Raw genomic sequence first — 9,578 nt, forward strand, 5'->3', positions numbered from 1 at the left:
CTAATTTTAGCATTCATCAGTTGCCTGGAGCAATTATTACTGTGCTGTTCTAATGGTAATTTTCTATTTCCCTCATTGCTTTTGCATTTATTATTTCTGCCTTGCTTTTTAAATTAGCTTTTCATGTAACTATAATTTGAGTATAAAGAATTAGATTTATTTCTTGTGTCACTAGTAGAATTGGCCCCAAATATATTTTCCTGCCTTATCCATTTACATCCTCATTTATTTACTTATTCTTCTATTTATTCAACAAATATTTATTGAGCATTTACTGCACCCTATGCATTGCTGTTCTAGGCCTCGGACATATAGTAGAAAATGAAATAAGCATAATCCTTGTCACGTGGACCCTACCGTCAAATGAAGGAAGACACTGAACAAGTGCAGAGGTCAGGAAAATGCTTTTACAGAGGCAAATAATAATAATATAAGTCTCTGTGTATCAGCCTCCAGAGATGCAGATCAGGCAGGGAGGGGTGGAGTCTGGGGGTGAGGAGTGCATGGATCATGACAAAGGGGCACTAGATGCAGGTGGCTTAACTAGAATTTACGGGTAGGTGGTTTTAGCTCTGACAGACAGAGAACACTCTAGCATCATAACTACTGAACCTCAGTCTGAGTGCTAAGGGATATCCCAGCCTTCTCAATCCTAGCCCTCTGGGCTGGGCACCATCCCTCAGGATCAGTGCAGAAAGAACTCCTGCTTAAAATCAGATGGTTTCTAGACCCCTTTGTCTCTCAGTGGGTAGGGGCCTGAGGTTGCATCTTCCACTGAGTAATGGATGGACTGGCTTGGCTAAGGGGCCTCCATAATCCCACATTTCAGATAACAGTTGTGCATCATTCATGTAGAAAAGACCACACACACACATCTCAAGCAATGGGATTCATTGGGTATGTGATTTTTTTCCCATTTAATTCCTTATGGAAAATGCCTCTATATGTGGCACAAGAGTATTCTTTAAAATATATATATCCATACTCTTGTTTTCTCAAACAGGAAACAGAATATTGGGGATTCAAGCATCATCAATATTAAGGTCAATTATTTCACTCTTCTGTAAATACTGCAGGTGGTCTTGTTTGGGCGAAAAGTCCTGAAATATGACCTGGTTCTCTGCTTACTTGCCTCCCACTCCAGGCAGTGGGTTATCTCTTGTGTTATCAATGTGTCTACTAGGGTATGCAGGAAAAATAATTATGTCTATATCTTTCTTTTTAATTTCCTCTTCATCCCTCTCCCTTACCCTTTCTTTCTTCACCCTTTCTCCTATCCTTGCTTATACTATTCAGAAGCATGAAGTAAAAGGCACTCATGAGATGATGCAGTTATCCAATCACTAGATTCTTTTGGTTCAGAGCCTGCAACATTAGCACATAAGAGAATGTGTTCCCAGGTTTATGTTGCCTAGACCCAGGGGCTATGGATTAACCAGACCCTGCTAGGTAGCTTTTATTAAGCATCCTCCAAGTAAATTATTTTTTATCAACATTTTAGCAAAATCGTGTCAATATGGAAGACTCTGAATTAAAGCATACCAGTCCTTCTGTATAGTTCTTGTTATTTTTCTTAAAGTCTTCCCTAGATGTGATATATGGAGTAAAATACATTTCAATCACATCTGGATTATGTTTGCATGTGCTCTGGAGGGAGTGACCAGTTCCCAGATGAAGGCAGAATGTTTTCTCTCCCCAGAAAGTTCCCTTATGCCTCTCCCTGTCAATACTCACTGTCACCCTACCTCCACAGTATGGGTTATTACTTCCCAGCTTCCATCACACTGTACTTGTTGATGTAAAATTCTATAGTGCATACATAATTTATAAAAAAGGAATCAGTGTGTATGACCTCTTGGGTCTGGCTTATTTTGCTCTATACAATAGTCCTCCCCCCGCCCCCGCCCTTATCCACAGTTTCACTCTTCATGGTTTCAGTTATCTGAGGTCAACCATGGTCCAGAAGCCGAGGATCTTCTCTGATGTGTTGTCAGAAAGTCAGTAGTGGCTTCACCATATATCACAATGCCTACATAATTCACCTCAATTCATTTCATCAGATAGGCATTTTATTATCTTACATAAGCACAAGAAGTATGACTACAAGACAATAAGATATTTTGACAAAGAGAGAGACCACATTCATGTAACTTTTATTGCAGTCCCTAATTTATAAATTAAAATTTATCATAGGCATGCATGTATAGGAAGAAATATAGTATATTCAGGGTTTGGTTCTATCTGCAGTTTCAGGCCTCCATTGGAGGTCTTTGTCTTTGAAAGAATCCCCCATGGACAAGGGGGGCTATGTATAATGTTTTGAGGGTCAACCCTATAGTTAAGTGTAGCAATCATTTTGTTTTGTTTTGTTGTTTAATCATCATTTGATACTCCATTGTATAAATGTGTGACATTTTTTTGGTCCATTCTTTGTTGGACATTTGGTTTATTTTCAGTTTTGATTATTACAGGTTAAACTGCTATGAATGGGCTTATATGTGAATTTTGGTGAACATACACATTCATTTTTGTTGGATATTGCTATAGCTTGAATTGTGTTTTCCAAAATTCATATTGTTGAAATCCTACTGCATGCATGCACATACATGTACATACATGCACATGCTCGTGTGTTCATGTACATATGTACCCATACCCACATGCATGCATGCATACATGTTGGCACACATGCACATGCAATTCGGAAACTGGGTTGCTGCATTTATAATTTGTTTAGATAAGGTCATAACTGGAGCAGGGTGGTGCCTAATCCCATATGTCTGGTGTCCTTATTAAAAAAAAAGGAGGAATTGGACATAGGTACACAAACAGGGAGAATGACATGAGAAAACTGGAGAACTGCCACAAGCCAAGGATCTACCAAACACTAGGACAGAGTCCTGAAGAGCTCCTTCCATTCTGCCTTCAGAGGGAGCATGGTCCTGCTAATAGCTTGATCTTAGACTTCTAGCATCTGGGACTCTGAAACAATACATTTCTGTTTATGCCACCCAATTTATCATACTTTGTTATGACAGCCCTAGAAAACTAATATAGGTATTCATCTAGAAGTAGAATTATGGGAACATGGGGTAAGAATTGGTTAAACTTTATTCAAAACCGTTAGTTTCTCGATGTTATTACACATTTTACAATCTGAAAAGCAGTGTATGAGAGGTTCACCTGACCCATTCCCAACATTTGGATTCTTTAATTTTGGTCAATCCAGTGAGTGTGTAGTGATATACCACAACATGTTTTTTGTTTGTTTGTTTGTTTTGTTTTGTCTTATTTTTCTTTCATTTCTCTGATAACTAATTAATTCACGTGAACATCTAATCATATGTTTATTAGCCTTACAGATAATTTCTTCTGTGAAGTGTCTGTTCAAGTTCTTTGTTAATTTTTGTATTCAGTTGTACATTTTCATTGATTGTTGTACATTTTTACATATTCTTTTTTTTAAAGATTTTATTTATTTATTTGAGAGAGAGAGAGAGAGAAAACATAAGTTGGGGGAAGGGCACAGGGAAAGGGAGAAGCAGACTCCCCACTGAGCAGGGAGCCCAACACTTGGGGCTTGATCCCAGGACCCTGAGATGATGACCTGAGCCAAAGGCAGATGCTTAACCAACTGAGACATCCAGGTGCCCCCATTTTTACATATTCTGAATAGAAGTTTTGTTAGATGTATTTGTTGCAAACATTTTTTCTCAGTCTATGCTTGTATTTTTGCTTTTTAAATGGTGTACTTGACAAGTAAAATTTTAAATTTTGATGAAGTAAATTTTATTTTTTCTTCTTTGATTAATGTTTTCCACACTTTTTCTAAGAAATTTTTGCCTACTCCCAAGACCATGAAGACATTTTCTTACGTCTATTTCCAGAATTTTACAGTTTTAACTTCTTTCACAGATAGCTTTAAAGTTAACTTCTGAGGATGGTTGAAGTGTCAAAGTTAATATTTTTTGACATGGATATCCCAAGACATGAACAGCTGCCATTTAGCCAGGTTGGGTGATGTTGGGCTTGGTGTAAATACTTCTGGGCTTAGAAGGAGGGTGGAAGTGAATTAGGGCCGCTAGATCTCAGTTTCAATCAGAAGATCCACTTAAATGTAACCAAATGGTGGATGCAGAAATCAAGCTTATTTTTAAATCAGTGGCAGAGCATCAGTGCCACTTGAAGCATGTGGCTGGATACATCTATGTGTCTTTACTCTTGCCCACTCATAGAGCCTCCACCCTCAAATCAGGGTGCACATGCTGCTGCAGCACACACTCTGCCCTATCCATCCTTCTAGGTTGGATTTGAGATCATGGAGTAGTGAGAATCTGCATCTAAAGTGCCAGATGAAAACAGCCATCTGGGGAAGGGGGTTAGCAATGCAGCTGCATGTGTGCATGTGTGCCAACATGTATGCATGCATGCATGTAGGTATGGGTACATATGTACATGAACACATGAGCATGTGCATGTATGTACGTGTATATGCATGTGTGCTGTGTGTTCATGTGCACATGCACTCTCTAGAATGTGGATCTGGCCATATTGTAGGGCCCACTCCCTTACAACTCCAGAACTCCTCTAGAAAAATGAACTATGTGCCCACCACGAATCCTCAAAATTGACCTTTTCTTATGTATTTTATCTCCTCTTTTTTCCAACATTTTGTTTACTTTCTTTCATTTTATCTTTCAAGTTTTTGGGGGGGTGGTGTGGGTGGGAAACTGTATTTTAAAAAAAATCTTACGAGTTTCTTCCTTCCTCTTCCTGTCTTCCTTTCTTTCTTTCTGTCTGCCTTTCTCTCTCTCTCTTCCTTTCTCTCTAGCTCACTCTCTTCCTCCTCCCTTTCTGGCAGACTTCCTTCCTTCCTCCCTACCTTCCTACCTTCCCTCCTTCTTTTCTTCTTTACTCCTTCCTTTTGTCTATCTTACTTCTTTAATAGCTTGTTGCTGTTTTATGGGAGGAATATAATTCCAAACTTCACCAAGGATACTAGACTTCTTGTTTTATATGTTAATTTATTTTCCATTTCCTGAATTACATTTCCTCCACTGTCAGTTTTTGTTACTTTTCTTTTGGCCAGTCAATTATTCAGCAAATATTCATCGAACATCTTCTATGTGCAACCATGGTTTTCTGCCCCTTGGTGTACATCAGTGGTCTTTCCTTAAATGTCTGGTTTCCTTGGTTGTCATGTTTCATTTCATATTTTTTTATACATTTTTTTAGATTTTATTTATTTGAGAGAGACAGACAGAGATAGTGAGAGAGAGAGCACAAGTGGGGAGGAGAGGGAGAAGCAGGCTCCCCACAGAGCAGGGAGCCCGATGTGGGACTCGATCCCAGGACCCTGGGATCATGACTTGAGCCGAAGGCAGACGCTTAACCGACTAAGCCACCCAGACACCCTCATTTCATATTTAAGAGTGAAGAATGGTAAGCCTGGTTGGGAGCATGTGAATATGGATAGGGATTGTCCACTGAAGGTCTTTACCTTGAAATGAGCAGGTTGGGGCCCAGCCAGCTTTATTGGGTGGAGGAAGGAGCAGGGCCAGATCATTGCATGCTTTTCTCAGGCCTTCTAACAGCCTCATCAGACACTCTAGTTCTCCCCAAGAGTGTTCAAATTTTTTATAACTTTTCACCTTTCTGCCTGGAGAGAGCTTGTCTGGCTACTGAGACTCCTGTGTATTTCTCTTGTTTATGGGTGATGGTGCAGTGATGAGAGCCACTACTCCACACACAAAACTTAATTCTCTATGTTCCTTCCATTAGACCTATAGTCACCAAATGCAAAACCCCTCAGGGTTGAGCAGGGCAGATTGACACCATTCAGCAGTTCCATGTTTCTCCCAAGCTGTGAACATTCTTCTATCTTTCCTCTGTCTTGAACTTAGTTAAATTCTCTTTCTCTGCCAGTGTCTTCTTGCATCTTCTTGCTTTGCTATCATTTAAATGAAATCTCAAGAAGGAGAAGATATAAATGCATGTACTCAGTCTACGATTTGAAACTAAAAGTCTGATTGGGACTTTCTGTATGTGTAGGTTAAGTGGAGAAGAACCAATATTTTCATAATGTAGAGCTTTCCCAATCAAAAGCATTGTATGGCTTTCTGTTTGTTCAGATTTTTTAATCTTTGGTACAATTTTTTGATTATCTTGATATGTGTATGAGGTTTGTTTTTCACATGTCTTTGTTTTCACTAATGTGAATGGGGAATATTTTTTTCTAGAGAATTTTATTATTGGTTTGTGATGCCACATCATAAATTTCATTATTAGTTTTTGTTAATATTGATTTAACATCTTTAATTGAACTCATGTTAGTTCACTAATTTTTCAACTAATACCTTGTATGTTAAAATAAACTACCTTACTATCTGCAAAAGAAAAAAAAAAGACAGTTTTGATTTTTCCTTTCTAATATTAAATTTTGGTTAGTTGGCTGATTATATTAGCAAGAGCTTTCAGTACAATAAGAATTAGTAGCAATGAATGAATGAATGAGAGTAGAAGAACAAATTCTTACCTTAAAACTGTCTCATGGGAATGCCCTGGTATTTGGTCACTAATTATGATGTTTCCTTAGATTTCTTGGAGAAAATGTTTTATCAGTTTATTCCTGGCTTACCTGTAGTTTAGGGTTTGTTGTTCTTTTCAGAAATGTAGGTTGAATTTTGGTAGTTATTTTTCACCTTTTATCATATGCTTGTGTTTTCTCTTTTTATTTTTTCTCAATCTTAAATACAGTTTTATTTAAGACATTGTTTTTCCACTTACAGCCCAGTGTTTATAAAGTGCAATGTTTATTTCCTTTCCCTGTGCATATATTCCATATAAAAATATCAAGAATGTCCAGTTTATTTACTATAGCAGCTCAACTTTAAAAGTGCCATGGAATTTGCTACAAATTTGGGTCCTTCAAATGTTTTGTGTGGAAGAATGTTAGACCTTTTCTCAGGTTGGCTTATTCAACCTCTTCAATGGTGGGCCAGAAGAGGCACCACCAGATGGAGGAGCTCCATCACCAGGGAAATCCCCAGGCATTCCTCCTGACATGCCTGCTGCACTCTGGTACAGTTTGGTAATGATGGGGTTGCAGACTTTCTCCAACTCTTTCTGCTCATGTTCAAATTCTTCCTTCTCTGGAGACTGGTTCTTATCAAGCCAGTTGATGATTTCATTACACATATCAAGAATCTTTTGTCTTCACCATGGATCTTGCCCTGAAGTTTTTCATCTTCAAGATCTGCTTTCATGTTGAATGCATAAGATTCAAGTGAAATCTTGGAAGACACCTTGTCCTGCTGCTTCTCCTTTTCAGCTCAATGTCTTCCTTGCTCAAGTGGCCCTTGTCATTAGTGATGATAATCTTGTTCTTTTTTCCTGTACTCTTATCCACAGCAGAGACACTGAGGATGCAATTAGCATCAATATCAAAAGTGACTTCAATCTGAGGAATGCCTTGCCAGGTAGGTTGTTATCCTTGGTCATAACATGCTTACCTTCATAACCTAAATGAGCACACCAGGCTGGTTGTCAGAGTAGGTAGTGAAGGTCTGCATCTGTTTGGTAGAAATGGTAGTATTGTGCTGGATAAAGACAGTCATGATTCCTCCAGCACTTTCAAAGCTAAGAGAAAACTGAGTGATATCCAACAGCAGCAAATGAACATTTTCAGATTTGTCTCCAGAAAGGATGATGCTTGGATAGCTGCACCATTAGGAATAGCCTCATCAGGGTTGATGCTTTTATTCAGTTCTTTTCCACTGAAGAAGTCTTACAGAAGTTTCTGAATCTTGGGGATAGGGGTAGGACCACCCATCAGGACAATATTGTGGATCTGACATTTATATAGCTTGGCATCCTGAAGTGTTTTCTCTATAGGGTGCAGGGTGCCACAGAACAGGTCAGCATTTAATTCCTCAAATCAGGCATGAATAATAAGATATAGAAGTTGATTCCTTCATACAGAGAATCAATCTCAATACTGGCCGGGGTGCTAGAAGAAAGTGTATGCTTAGCATGTTCACAAGCAGTATGGAGGTGTCAGATTGCCTTCTTGTTCTCGCCAATGTCTTTCTTATGTTGCACTTGAACTCTGCAATAAAATGGTTGACCATTAAGTAATCAAAGTCTTCTCCACCTAAGTTGGTGTCTCCCGGTGTAGATTTGACCTCAAAGATCCCATCTTTTTTTTTTAATTTAATTTAATTTTATTATGTTATGTTAGTCACCATACAATATATCATTAATTTTTGATGTAGTGATCCACGAAGGCACGTACTGCATGAAGCACTGGGTGTTATATGAAAACAATGAATTGTAGCTCACTACATCAAAGATCCCATCTTTTTTTTTTTTTAAAGATTTTATTTATTTATTTGAGAGAGAGAGAATGAGAGAGAGAGAACACCTGAGAGGGGATAGGGTCAGAGGACGAAGCAGACTCCCTGCCGAGCAGGAAGCCCGATGCGGGACTCGATCCAGGGACTCCAGGATCATGACCTAAGCCGAAGGAAGTCGCTTAACCAACTGAGCCACCCAGGCACCCAAAAATCCCATCTTTAATAGTGAAGATTGACATATCAAAAGTGCCACATCCTAAGTCAAAAATAAGCACATTCTTTTCAGCTTCAACATTTTTGTCTAAATCATAAGCAGTAGCAGCAGCAGTTGGCTCATTGGTGATTCTAAGTACATTAAGACAGCAATAATTCCAGCATCTTTGGTAGCCTGACACTGAGAGTCATTAAAGTAAGCAGGTATTGTAACAACTGCTTTGGTAACAGTCTTCCCACGGTAAGCCTCTGCGATTTCCTTCATCTTTGTCAAAACCATAGGGGACACCTCCTCTGAATAGAAACTTTTTGTTTCTCCCTTGTATTCTACTTGAATTTTGGGCCTGCCATCATCACTCACCCCATGAAGGGCCAATGCTCCATATCAGATTGGACAACAGCATTGTCAAATCTACATCCAATAAGGTATTCAGCATCAAAAACTGTGTCAGTGGGGCTCATTGCAACTTGGTTCTTTGCAGCATCACCAATCAATTGTTCAGTTTCAAAGGAGACATAACTTGGGGTAGTTCAGTTTCCCTGGTCATTAGCAATTATTTTCACTTTCCTGTTCTGGAAAACACCCACATGGTAAGTGGTGCCAAGATCAGTGCTTTAGACACAGTTGCTTCCATGTGGGCCTGGCACGGCTTGTGAAGAAAACAGTCTGGAGAGCTAGCGCTGTGTTCAGTGAAGGTTTTCTTTTTAATTTGCAGAATTGTACTTCTAGTCTAGTAATCTTTACAATATTTTCAAAGTTTAATCAGTCTCTTCAAGTTTTCTATTTCTCTTGGAGCTGCTTTTAATCATTTCTCCCCCTAGGGAGGACATCCATTTTCTGTAGGTTTTCAAATTTATATATAAAGCCATTCATATTTTGTATTTCCTTATGGTTTATTGCCTCTGTATTATTTGCTTCCTTTCTCAATCCCAATATTTAAATTTAGTCTTTCTTCTCAATCTTTATTGGATCACAATTGCTAATTTCATTTTCTTGATCTTCACAGAACT

The 9,578-nt window shown here is 38.7% G+C and overlaps 1 pseudogene; it reads right to left on the reverse strand.

Moving 5' to 3' along the window:
- Nucleotides 1-6,963: 6,963 nt before the first annotated feature.
- On the reverse strand, nucleotides 6,964-9,170 carry LOC110585734 (annotated as a pseudogene).
- Nucleotides 9,171-9,578: the final 408 nt, after the last annotated feature.

Source organism: Neomonachus schauinslandi, chromosome 3 (assembly GCF_002201575.2).
Source record: "Neomonachus schauinslandi chromosome 3, ASM220157v2, whole genome shotgun sequence".
In the NCBI taxonomy this organism is placed as follows: Eukaryota; Metazoa; Chordata; class Mammalia; order Carnivora; family Phocidae; genus Neomonachus; species Neomonachus schauinslandi.